The following is a 13735-nucleotide window of genomic DNA, read 5'->3' on the forward strand; positions in this document are numbered from 1 at the left end:
CCGAGAGCCCCGGCCCTCGCCAAACCGGAAATAAACGCCCCTAGCAACTGCAAACGGCCAATGAGCGCTCCGGGATCAAGGCGTGGGGCGGGGCCGAACGTGGTGCGGGCTGAACCAGGGAGCGGTCCCTTGTGACGTCACTGGGATTGACCTGTAATAACCCCGCTGTGGGCGTAGGGCCGGCAAACGTGATGTTCGGGATGAAGGATCTGGCTCACGTGTTCCGCCTGTAGGTAAATATCCGCTCACAGACTTGCACTGCTGTCTTATTCTCGGCTACCTTAATCGGGTGGCTCTTTGTACAGTTGAACGGTAGTTGGGCGTCTTTTTATTGCTAAATAGGAGGGCAAGATTTTTTCAGGTAATGAAATACCCCAATTGTTTATCAAGGGGTCATTATGCGCTCTTACGCTGCAAATAAAATGCTCACAGGCTACAGAGAAGATTAAGTCAGGAACAGTTCTTTGTCCTGTGCCTGGATCACAGCAACAGGTGTGCTCTGTAATACCAAAGACCAGTATTACTGCACTACGGAGCCCGGGAGGGGCCATCGGTAGGAAAAAAAGTTATAGCGAGGGAACGGTTTACAATTCGTGCGCACGAAATAACTAAATCATTCCCTCGTTTTGTTTAATTCGTGCGCACGAAATAATGTTGTCTAACTCTTTCCTTCGTTTTCTTTGTGTCGCGGTAGTCGCACGCACATAGAAAGTTTCTAAAACGCCAGCATTATCCCCGGCTCCTGACAACAACGCTATCAAACGCTAGTGAACACGTTACCGGGTCTTTTATATCGGTACAATAAAGCCTAACCGTCTGACACTGCTGTAGATTAGGATAATGGATAAAGATGAACTGATTAAGTTTTATTTTGGTTTGGGGATGAGTTATTAGGGCATTGTAGCTACTGTACTCTTGAACTACTAGTGAGGAATGCACCTCTCTTTCACTGCTAGTGCCACACCTGTCCTTGCGACAAAACAAGGGAACGGTTTAGTTATTTCATGCGCACGAATTGTAAATCGTTCCCTCGATATAACTTTTTTTCCTACCGATGGCCCCTCCCGGGCTCCGTACTGCACAGCTAATACTTGCTTAGACTTGAACCATGGGGTTAAATAAGCAAACCAGAACATGAGGAGGCAGTGTAAAACCTGAGCCCATGATGGACACTGAAGTGCTTCAAGATGGCCCTGTCTTTTACTGACACTGCCAGCGTGAACACTAAGCATGTAAAGTGTCAATTCTATAAGCACCGCGTTATCAGTGCAGAAAGCTGTATACTGTAGATCTGTGGGATGTCAGCACATGGACCTTGACCACACTGAAGGCATTTTAAGGTTCAGGTGCATATAGTCAAGCTGGAGATCTGATTACCCACTTCTCCTCAGACCTAGCGTGTTTTGTGTTGAAATTGGATGAAACAATACATCTGCTTTGAGAAATCCTCGATCCAGACTTTGGACTTGTCAGCAGCTATCTGGACACTTGAGTCTGAACCAGGCTGTTCAAGGGGCAAACCTAGCAGCTCAAGCCCAGCAACCTCAAAACTGCCTGAGCCCATATTCCAGAACACAGGATGCTTTTTCTTTCACTACCGCTAGGGTTGAACAGTAAGAGCGCAAGTTGTGTATGTATTGCAGTGTTACTAGTTTAAATCCTACCTTTTTAAAAAAAAATTGTAGAATGACTTGACAGTGTTCCTATTAGACTTTTATGTAGATTTAAAAGTGGTCTTGAATCAGGACATGAGTACTTTTCCACCAGCTGATACTGTACTCTGCATAGTGATGTTCCTTCTTAACGCTAATCAAAGATTCCTTGCTGCCTTGCTTTTCCCCACACGGGTATTGTACTCACCTGTTCTGCCTCTCTGTTCTCCACAGTGTTCATTTTCTCTCCTGTATTTGAATTATTCATTGTATTTTTACTTTATGTATTATATATGTCACCTTGGATAAGCACATCTGCAAAACAAAGTAAAAACAATTAACATAAAATGCTAATTGTATTCAATGTTCTTTTCAAAACATGTTTATCATGCTATATAGTATATTTTATAAATAAAAAATAATTGTTCCCCATTCAGTAAGAAGCCACTTCTATAGGTAGTCACCTCACTGTGCATAGCTGGAGTGTCCATTGCAGAAGCTAATAGGTTTGTTTTGATGTGTGTCCACTATGTGTCCCTACATGTAAGGCTGCTTCCTTGAACACAATGTTACTTTGGTGCAGTCACTTTGTGTGAAGTTATTCAGGCAACCTAATCTCTGCATAATCCTTTCGGTCCATATGCATAAAGGTATTGTGTAGATGTGGAGTCTGCACACTACAATGTCTTACAGTGGCGTTTAATAAGCCTTTACAAAAAACGTAAGAGGAACGCAATGTTAATCAAAAGTGCATTTCTAGGTAATTTAATTTGAACATGTATTAACATAGAAAGAACGGAAATAACATTTCTTTTTCCAAATTGAAAATGACTGCTTTTGCTGACTTCAGCTGTTTGACTTAGATGAGACTGCTGTGATAATCAGAGTTGAGTCTGTAGTTAAATTTCTGTTTTAATGTTAAATACCTTTTGCTGTAGAGAGAAATATGTGTTTTCAATATGTTTTATGGTGATATCTAAAATAAAACCTGTCAACCCATCCACCCGCCTGTTATCAGCAAACCACTCATTCCTGGAAAGGGTTGTGGCAAACATGTACTTTCTGGAAGCACAACTAAAAATAATATTAATAATAATAAACATTTTATACAGCACCTTTAAAAGTAGCATCTCAAAGTGTTTTACAGTTATAAGTATAGCACATTACAGAATGAGCACAAATACGAGAGGCAAGCACTTAGAAGGGCAGCAGAAGGTAGAACATGGAGCAGACACAGACACGACATGAGTAGAAGGCCTTTCTGAACAGAGAGGTTTCGAGTCTAGATTTAAATGCTCTCAGGGTAGGTGACTCTCTGTTATCCCTGGGGACCAGATCCCAGAGCTCTGGGGCATCGCAAGAGACGGCCCTCTACCCACAGAAAATAATTAATCTGGGGGTGAAAATCAGTAAATTCATGAGGAATAGCTTAAGGAACAGCTGTGTTACCGAACACTCCTGGTTAGCGTTTTTACCCAGCAACAATAACATCAGTAACTTCACCTCAACGGATCCAAACTGACAGAACTGAGCTGGTCCTGAACTGAGCAGGTGTCCCATGGAGCCTCAGCAGCAACGGGGAATACAGAAGTCACAGACAATATTGAACTTAATGATATGTTCTATATATGGATAGTTGCATAACATTAAGATATGTTTATTGAAGTTTTTTATAAGAAACCTACAAAATGGCTATCAAATACTGAAAAAAGTTTAACAAAATACTGTTGTTAAGAATGTATTACTGAAAAGAGCAAAGATTAATTCATTATTCTGTGCCTTTATTACTTAATCACAAGTGTCTAGGCTAGGAAAAATCTATATTCAATCATTGAATTACGCGTCTCTTTTTTCATTGTATGAGGGTTAACAGCAACAGGAATTATGTCACCGTTTTACTTTAAAATGTTTCCATGTAATTTGATTTATGTTTTGACTCTGCCCTGCTGTAGATGAACTACTTAGATAATAGATAACTGTATATTTTTTTGGACAAAAAAAAGCATGCAGTAGTCACTTTTGAAAAGCCTTGTCTGATTTTCCACATCGCAGCAAAATCACTTTTAAAATGCTGTTTCATTTTCTTAGATGCACATATGATCTGAAGTGCAAGAGATTGATATATATCTCATCCTGTAGTGTATAAGTAGTGTATTAAGCTTTCATACTGTATGTGCAGAAGGAGCCACAATGTAGAATATCACTCAGCTTATGGCAACTTTTTTTTTTTCTACAATTCAATAAAAACAATTTGAATCATGTTTTAGAGTTTAGAATTAATTGTAGCTGTGTCGAGGCTGGGTGGCATGGCAGTCAGCACTGCTGCCTTGCAGCTCTGAGCCCCTGGGCTCAGGCCTGGACATGGGGTGCCGTCTGTGTGGAGTTTGTAAGAAACCATGTGCTCTGGTTTATTCCTACACTCTGATTTTGATTTTTAAGAAAGGTTAAGGTTTCTTCCTACACTCCAAAGATGTGCTGGTAGGTTACTTGGTTTCTGGGGAAATTGGCCCTGGTGTAAGTGTGTGTGTATCTGCCCTGCAATGGACTGGCATCCTGTCCAGGTTGTACCCTGCCTTATGCCCTTTGCTCACCCCCTGACCCTGAATTGAATAAAGCAGTTAGAAAATGGATAGATGTTTCAAGGCTACTTTTCACAAGCTGTTGTAAAACCATTATCCAGCAGCTCTGTGGACTCTACTCTAGTCTAACCAATCTGAAGTTTACAATGCAGTGAATTTTGCATACATGTAAAGCAGTTTTGAGTAACCTCTAACAAATGTCACTGTAGAGCAACATATTCTGTGTGCAAGTTGATCTAAGTAATATAAATCTCTACTATTGACAAGTATTTAAAAAGTAATGAAGAAATAAAATTGCATTTCACAAAACAGGAGATAGGAATGCGCGAGTATCGAAGTGAATTGATTTCATGTCTATGATTTGATGGATTCAGGTCTTAAACAGTTTTCTTCTGTCATGACTAAAACTGCTTATACAGCATTGTATCAGATACTATACCTGATGTTTAACTTTTAAGATGAACAAAAGAGGACTAATATATACAGTAAGATATTCCATCAAGTGTCAGTGCTCAAAGGGAGGATCAAATATTAAGTGATATTTTATCACCATTCGGCAGATAGGCAAAAGAAACCAGGACCCATCATGTCAATATCCTTAATTGCTGTTTCTTAGTTTTTCTGCAGCATGAAAATCCTAGAACACCTCCGTGGACGTGCATGCAGTTGGCCAGATGGTGTCCCTCTAACACCGTTTATCTTCAAGAGCCAGTGGCATGGAGCTGCTGTGCTGACTTTCACTCGGTTCCAGGGTATACAAAGGGTTTACTCCATGTTCTTACCTTTTCAGTTTCACTCACATGATATACAATATGATGAGAATGAAATACAAATGTGTGCACACAATGCACATTCAGTTCAAATTCACCCCTTCCGTTTGCTGAGTACAGTCAATATTAATGTCAGCTGGCAGATGGGATGCCTGGCCCTCTAAAACCTTATTTTCCTGTGGAGCTAAGATAAGCTTGTGACTGTGTTCAAACTATCGTCTGTATTTTTTTCTAAATGTTTTTACTACTCGATGGCAAGGAAAATATTAAGAGGTTCACTGAAAAGAGACTAGCTAAATATTTTGCCAGAACTGCATTAGCAAGTTGTCTGAGGCTGTTTTCAAGACACTAATATATTTGAAAGGCTTTGAGAAGCTCTCACACAGCTTTTATCTTGATTTTTCACCTGACAAAATACAGGGAGTGTTGGGAGATTTCAAAATATTGTGGAGCCTGGCACATTTCCAGTGTGTCTCCTACAGCAGTTACCCCAGTGAAGATAATTGGCTTTATAAGGAGGGCTTCGGGGGGGGGGTTGGGTTCTGCAATGCATTAATCAGAAAGCAGGTGGGAGACTTTCACACTATCACTATCTGCTGTTCAACTGAAACTGGCCTGAGTTGAAAGAGAAAACCGAAAGAAATTTAGAAAAAAAAAAAATATTTTTTTAAAATCTGTCTATAGGTAACACCACCGTTCCTTTATGTGTTTGAATGGAAGTGTATCTTGCTCAAGACATGACATGGAGCCTCCAGTCGGGGGCATGAGCAATTTCATATGGGGGTGCCTTCTGGGATGCTGGCATCTGTATGAAAACATCCCGCATGAAATGACCTGTTAGCCATAGAAAAAAATAATGAGTGCTAGTTGCTGTACTTAATAATTCACACCCGAGTGCATACTACTCTGGAGCTTACAACTGGAGCTTTCCTGAAAACCTTATTAGAAATGTGAGAATTGAGTTGTAAAATCTGTCAGTTTATATTGTCACCTAGAACAAAACTGCCTAATCAGAGTGCCTTAGAGTGAACAGCTGGCTCGCTGTACTGTAGACCACACACATTTATTTTGTGCACAAGACCAAATTTGGTAGGAATACTAATCTAACAGAAAAAATATGTATTCCTGAAACTGTTAAAATGGGGATGTTGCTGTAAAAACAATCCACAGTGACATTTTAAAAAGCCCTGGGTGAAGAAATGAATTTTCCAGGAGCATTTTTTTAGCTGTTTCCCTGAAATTGTGAGCCTCTGATGTTCAGAGCTTTGCAGGGAGCTCGTGTGTGTTTCTTCTGGCTTCCCTGCTTCAGATGTGTCCACTTGGAAATAGTTATCGGTAGCCACAGGGTGTTGCTGAATGTTCACCACATCACACAGCGTGCATTACAAGCACTAACCAAAACAGCTTTTCTTGGCCTGAGAGCACAGCTTTGCAAGCTTCGGAGATGTCAGTCTGACCAGTCAGTGTGCGTGATTCAGTTCATGCTTTGGTCCATGGTCCTCAGCTGGAGCCTCAAATACAGTAACTCCTACGTGAAGGTAGTGTTATCGCTGTCAGACAGATTTCCTGTGTCCTTTCTCTAGCATTTGATAAAGCATAAATAAAGCACAATAGGCTGGGTTTGGATCCATTTTTGCGTTTTCCTTAGTGTGATAAAGTATAGTGAATGCATGTTAAAAGTATAGGAAACAACAGTAAAGGTCTAAAGTATCTAGTATGATAAATTCACTACAGAAAACATCCATAAGAGAATTGTGGGCAGATGCTGCGGTTCTTTCAGAGAAAGCACTTACTGCTGCATCCCAAATGCACCCCAAATCATGAAACCAGGCTACTGCGTTGTCTTGTGCGTACTCTGCACCCGTGAACTGACAGTGACCGTTACAAACCACGTGCGTCAGGAAAGCTGACAGCATTCCAAAACACAAGAAGGTGGGGATGCTTTAGTGAGAAGAGTGAAATTGCGTGGGCAGAGTTTGGTTAATCCCCCTCTTCACTGACATTGTATCCTACAACATTAAGACAATGCCTGACAGTTCCTGTGGAAGCCTGCACATGTTTTTCCACTTTCTCAGCCACTTAGAGAGGCTGCTTTATAAGCTCTTCCCCATAGAGTTTGTTCTTGGGGTGTCAGGACGTGAACGTGTGGTTGTCTTTCTGCTTCTCGAGATCGGCATGCTGTTTGCACTCTTTCCCTTGAAATTCTACAACCGTTAGGTAATTTAACCCAGTTTATAAAGGAACAATAAAAGGATATACAGCACATATAAAAAAAAATAATGTAATAGAATGGAGGAGAATTTCAAAATGAAATTGTGTCAGTAGCAGAAGTAAATTATTCTTCCTTCATTCCAAATGTTGTCTGTTTTTTAAATATTCAAATCATGTGTTGACGTGGCTTTGTAACATGTAAGAACCAGAGCAGCTTTTGGTGAAGGTGTGTATTCCATCTGAGCAAACGCCAATGCAACAGACAAAGGGCAGACAGAAAGCCCCCTGACTCTCTGCAGGTCTCTCCTGTTCCTTGGTCCAAAGGCTATCGCTCCAAGCTGCTCTTAGTTGACTTTGATTTCAGTAGCATTTCAGAGGATTTGGTGGGAATAAAAATCAAATAAAACCTTTTCTTTTATCGCTGTCGTTAAGCAACTATCATCTTTTTAATTGCATAAAAACAAGACAGAAAGAAAGGTTGCCCTCGGCATTCATCCATTCTGAATCTTTTTTTCTTTTTTTTTTGGACTGCATTGACTTTCTGCTGAGAATGTGGCTAGCTTATATAATTGTTTGGGCAGAATGTCACTCAAGGAGATTGGTGTCACCCCAGATAAGGCACAAAAGTGATCAGAGTTTGAGATCTCGGTACCTAATTACTGAGCTCCTTGCCAGACTCACATCTGGCAGGCAGTGATAAGAGCGCGGAGCCGATGGGAATAAAGCAGGTCAGGAGGAGCAGGCAGAGGAAAGGGAACTAAAGCTGCTTCTTCCTGCATTCATGTCTGTCTTGGCACAGGGCTCCATTTGTTTGAGGAGCTGGTTATTTTCAAGATGCACCATTCGGCATTAGGCTGCACGCAGAGCAAAACGTTAAATTAATTGAAAGAATTCATGCATTTTTTGCAGACAAATGAACAGTTCCCAGAAGCAAGCTTGCTTATCCTCTGCAGGTACCCGATTATCAGTTTAGCTGCAATCTTTCTTTTTTCATAGCTCATTTGGTATCGTGCCCTGCCTTTTATGATATTCTTGTATTATAAAAATATGATTTGTAATCATCTGGCTTTAGTGATACTAAACTGTTGTATTAAGCCATGTCAGTATTTGTGACTCAGCACAGACATCTCTGACTCATTTTGCAATTCAGTAATGTACTCAAATGTTCATATGTACTTTTATTCACTCGAGGTCAGGTTTAACTGTCACCGTATTGTTCTGTGAAATACTGGTACCACAGGTGTGTCAAAGACGTGCGATCTGAGGGAATGGATTGGGTTAGGAATCAGCCACTCCCTTGGCACCTGAGGAAATAGCACACACCCACAAAACAGGACAAACTGCACCCTGAATCATGATTAAACGGGTGATTGGAACAACATGTCGTGTTCTGTCTTGTATATGCTATATATTCCCCTGTGAAAAACTGAACACTTCAGATTTTTCTTATTATAATAACTACTTTTACTTTTGTTGTGGGCAACTTCTTATTCTACTCATATCTCCACATAGCCTAACATTCCACTTACATTTTTCAATGTTTAATAAAACTAGAGTAACACTTTTATGTGACCTCTCTAATGACTATTACCTCTCTTTTAAATATGTTTATTTTTTAATATTGTTTAGTGTTTTTTTTATCTGCAAAGCCCAAAAAACCTGACTTCTCTTCGGTGCACAATATAGTCAGCTTACACAAGTAAATCATTTAAATTGAATTGCTGAAGTTCCTAATTTATGCATCCTCCTGAATTCCAAATGAATGACCATGTTGACCACATATATTGGAATCCATCCCACATACTGTAGGTGGTCTCCGTGGAGGAGCACAGCCCTCCTGACGATTCCTATAGGTCTCCCCGGAGGAGCACAGCCCTCCTGACGATTCCTATAGGTCTCCCCGGAGGAGCACAGCCCTCCTGACGATTCCTATAGGTCTCCCCGGAGGAGCACAGCCCTCCTGACGATTCCTATAGGTCTCCCCGGAGGAGCACAGCCCTCCTGACGATTCCTATAGGTCTCCCCGGAGGAGCACGGCCCTCCTGACGATTTCTATAGGTCTCCCCGGAGGAGCACGGCCCTCCTGACGATTCCTATAGGTCTCCCCGGAGGAGCATTTTGCTGTGGTGTAACAAGTCACTGGAATGCATGCTGGATGAAAACAATAGTCGGAGCTTTAAAGCACAAGAATGCTACACTTATTCTTTACATCATTTCCAGGTTTCTTGGCAGGTCCTTCATTTTCCTGTTTGTTTAAAAGTGTGGAATTTCTCCTGTTCCTCCGCTCAAGTGTGACCCTACCACCCGGAGGGGGGTGGGAGATAAAGCAATGGACCATAAGAGTAACAAATGGATGAGGTAGACTGTAATTTAAGGCAAAGTAATAATAATGATCACTGCCACATGCAAACAAATGCAAAGCAGTTTTGGATTAATTACAATGAAGGGAAAAGGGAGAATGAATATTAACATATTGCTGACTTACAGCTTTATCAAAACCATTTTGATCTCATTCTGGGTTTTTAAATGAAGATCACAGTTGCCAATATCACACGTGAACATACACACAGCACCTCACAGGTGTATGGGAAGAGACGGATGTCAGCAACGTCACAGAGAACACAGTTTCAGTGAGCTGAAAGGACTCATCGCCGCAGAGTGAATAATTGCACAGTAACCTCAACAGAATCCCTTTGTGTTTCTCGTGTAGCTTGCCAGGATAGGCTCCTGCTGCCCCATGGCCTGAGCTGGAGGACGTGGTTAGGAAATGGATGGATCCTACAGGTGGCGCTATTGGACCGGAAAAATGACAGTACCTGAAGAAACCTCTGGCTTTGAAAACAAATGTTGTTAAGTAGATTTCATGTATATGTCATTACATATACATAGTATATGTAATATATATATAATATTTGGTGACAAATTAGCTTTATTTTTGATAGTGTGAAACATTTGGCATGTCAAACTATTCCTATCAAGCAGAAATGTGAAAATAATAAAAATAAGTACATTTCAATATTATATAAGAGTAGTCGACAGTAGTGATTTTTGGGGAATTTTTCTGGTTGTAATTCATACATGTCATTAAACACTGTTACAGATGCATTAAGATATTGTCCCTTTCCTACAAGATTTTAAACAGTCAAGGACATTGGTCAAGGACTGAAAGATTGTTGCACAAAGAAGTGCCCTTTCGTGTTAATACAGTATAATCTTGTGACACTGGAAATGTGTTATTTTTAGTTAAACTGTGTGAGGTTAGTTCGGGGAGGGGGAGGTGCCTGCAATTAGAAGGCTCATAGCAGACAGCAGACAGCCTGTGTTATACTCCACAACAGTGATAACAAGTCGAGGTGTGGAAGTCATTCACATACAGTCACACATGTGGTTATTTCTGCTTGGCAGGCCTGAACAGATCTGAGATGAACAGGTATCAGCTCTGCTGAACTGGGTAAATGAACCGTAATGCATTTTACATTTTAAAAAAAATCCCGCTATGCCAGAAACAAGCTCCATTTTCAATTCTGTTCACACTTTGGGGATTTGCCACTTCCTGTGGTAGCGATTTACTGCCCAGAGTCTGCTTCAGTGTCGCTGGAGCTGTGAAGACACATTTCCTTTCATTAGGAACATATAATCAGGCATAGCAGCCACAACATTTAAGATTTTGTTTTAGGAAATTGTTAAATAGAAGTCCTAATTTTACGGGATTGAATTAGACCATACAGATCCAGCCCTGGATTTATCAGATACTGTACAGTATATGTTAGATGTCAAACCAAAGAGAGGTCCTTCAGTACAATACAGTAAAACTAAATCTATGTCCAGAAGGTTTGATACAACAGATGCTTTTCATTTTTTTCTGTAACCGAGAGGCAATTATAGAAGGCCCTAGAACAATTTCACAATGTGCGCCTGAGACATGGCAGGTAGAGTTGCTATGGGAGCACGTATGATTGAAACAGAAAAATTACAAACTGCCAAACAGCTGTGAGCAGTGAGGATACGTGCCAGAGCTCTCCTGTAGCCATGCACACAAGGAGATTACATTACATGGGCACACACGGTGTTCACTTCAGAGCCTGCTACAGTTTCACTCCAATAACTTCCACTGTCTTGAGAAGCATCCCAGGCACACTTTCCTGGTTTGGAAACAGGTGATCTAGTGATGCAGAATGAAAGCCATTGATTTGTCATTTGATTAGGACCCCTCACCTTTGTGAAATGGAAGTTCGATATTGACCCCCCACCTAAAGGCATTATTGATGAATGTTGGTGATATCAGCTATGCATTCAGAGATCTGTTTATTTAGGGTAAATGAATGCAACAATTTGGGGAATCAGACTGAAGAGCTCCTTAAACAGAAAAACATGACTAATGTATCAAAGTCCTTTTGAATTAGTACAGCTTGTTTCAACACAATTGAGTCTTTGTTCTGGATCTGCTGTTCTGTTAACTGTGTTCTTTACTAAACAATCTTAATTTCGTCTACGCAGGTTTGTATCTTATTGTTATAACTAAGGTAATAATTCTCATTCGGATTTTCTTCAAAATGTTTAAGGTTAATGTTACAAGTAAACGCAGATTAAATTTAACATCATCAACCATAGTCCAGATTAAGTAATGCAGACTTTAACTCATACTCATTCTCAGGCTTAGTGAGTGGCTGTACTAAAGGGAATGGATGCCACATGAACAAATGCCTGTAACAACTCAGCTAGGACCCAAAAAGCATCTTTTACCACAGATTCCATGGTAACAGAAGTGGACAGATTAAAATAATAATGTCAAAGCAAATAACATAATAGGCCGCAATCAACTCCCCAGGAACCAACAGCCTCTCTTACAAATTATCACCATAACAACAGCTGCTTTCGCTGCCTAATCTGTACATACACTTATTTTCCTCAGTTTTTGGCTTTTGTACAGCAAAAGCTTTTCTATAGCTTGCTAAAACTAACTTTTACATATGTATGTCAAAGAACATGTAGAGATTGATTTCACGTGGAAATGTACAAAAGAAAAAATATGTTCCAGCTGTGGAGTCTTCTTCTACTTCTTTTTTTATTAAAGACATTTCTGTGGAGACACAACGCGAGGACTGACACCTTTACAAAGCAACAGATTTAACAGATTTCTGTATGTTAATAAATTTGTCAGTTCTCACTTCTGACAGAAAACAACTCAAAACCAACATTCCATCAGGTGTTTATAAATAAGTTAACACAGGCAGACTTAAAAAACCAACTTGATGTAACTGAAAAAAGTCAGACAGACTTATGTCTGGTCACCTGACTTGCGGGTAGTAGAATCCAGCACAGTAGCCACCACTCAGTCAAGTTCTTTCCCTTTCTTCCAGGTCTTGATCTTGTAGCTATTTCTAGTATGCTTAATGTTTCACAATTCCTTTTCTGCTTCCTTTTCATTCTCCATGCTGGGTTTATTGCTCCTGTACATATTCTCTGTTCGGGCAGCCTTGACAGTAGTTCAGTGTAGCTGTGAGGCTGGTTTACCAGCTACTGGACAGAACAGCTGAATTACGGCCTCAGTCTGTCCCATGGGGGTGTTGCTCAGCCCCTTTTTAACCACTTCATCTTAAAATGACTTCCTGAACTACTGACAACATGCCGGTACTGTATATAAAAATGTAACATTCAGACACTACCACCGTCTCAGCCTGTTAATGCTGTTTACCATTCAGAGCTCAGTGGTTGCTTTTAGACTCAGCTTAAAAGAGCAAATAAAAGGTGCTAAAATTCCTATGTTGCTTTCAAATCACATGACACAGTAAATATTGACTGGTTTTAATAGTTTTACTGCACAGAAAAGTGCAGTAAAAGTTTCTCGTAAGTAGATTGTAATTAATTATTTCTAACAGTAATTACCCTTGATTAATTCATTTGTATTGAATTAAGAATTAATGAGAATGCATTTGTGTCCCATCATCTGTTTTGTTAAACTTTAGCAACAATTTGCAGAGCAGCAATAAACATGTAGCCTGGTAATTGAATTCTTTTTAAGACTTTTATCTTGAATTGTAACCCCATAATCATCATATCATGTCTCAGAAGTGCAAAATAAATATCTCTCCATCTCTGTGCATTACAATAATTATTAACTGTTTGCATCTGGTAGGAAAGGTTCGGAACATCTCTGTGGTTTTAATTTCACAATTCATCCCAGAATGGTCTATAAATAATCTTACAAGAGTGGGTGAAACATTAGCACCCGTATTCTTAGCTCAGCAACACCCCACCTAACCTCCAGGACAAATGAAATAGCATGTACATAGCAAGGTGCATACGTAGTTGGAATTTCTAATCTGTAAATTAGATATTACAAAAACTTCTAAAGGTCTATTAGGAAGGAATGGCCCATGTGGAAGTCTGTAAAGTGAACAAATAAAATGCAAAGCCGAAATTTCTCTTTTTTTATTGTTTTTTAACTTTGCATGTAGCTATTTCTAGTAGTTAACCTCCCAAAATTGTGCACACTTGCTCTTACAAATTAGAAATTGACAAG

General features: G+C 40.1%; 1 long non-coding RNA gene across 1 annotated transcript; it reads left to right on the plus strand.

Annotated features, from left to right (window-relative positions):
- Positions 1-11: 11 nt before the first annotated feature.
- Positions 12-13313, plus strand: LOC148653007 (uncharacterized). The gene is made up of 2 exons (XR_015941573.1): positions 12-233; positions 9923-13313. It is a non-coding gene; the product is annotated as an uncharacterized LOC148653007 (long non-coding RNA).
- The last annotated feature ends 422 nt before the right edge of the window (positions 13314-13735 follow it).

The sequence above is a fragment of the Lepisosteus platostomus genome, chromosome 10, assembly GCF_059453375.1.
Source record: "Lepisosteus platostomus isolate fLepPlt1 chromosome 10, fLepPlt1.hap1, whole genome shotgun sequence".
NCBI classification, from domain to species: Eukaryota; Metazoa; Chordata; class Actinopteri; order Semionotiformes; family Lepisosteidae; genus Lepisosteus; species Lepisosteus platostomus.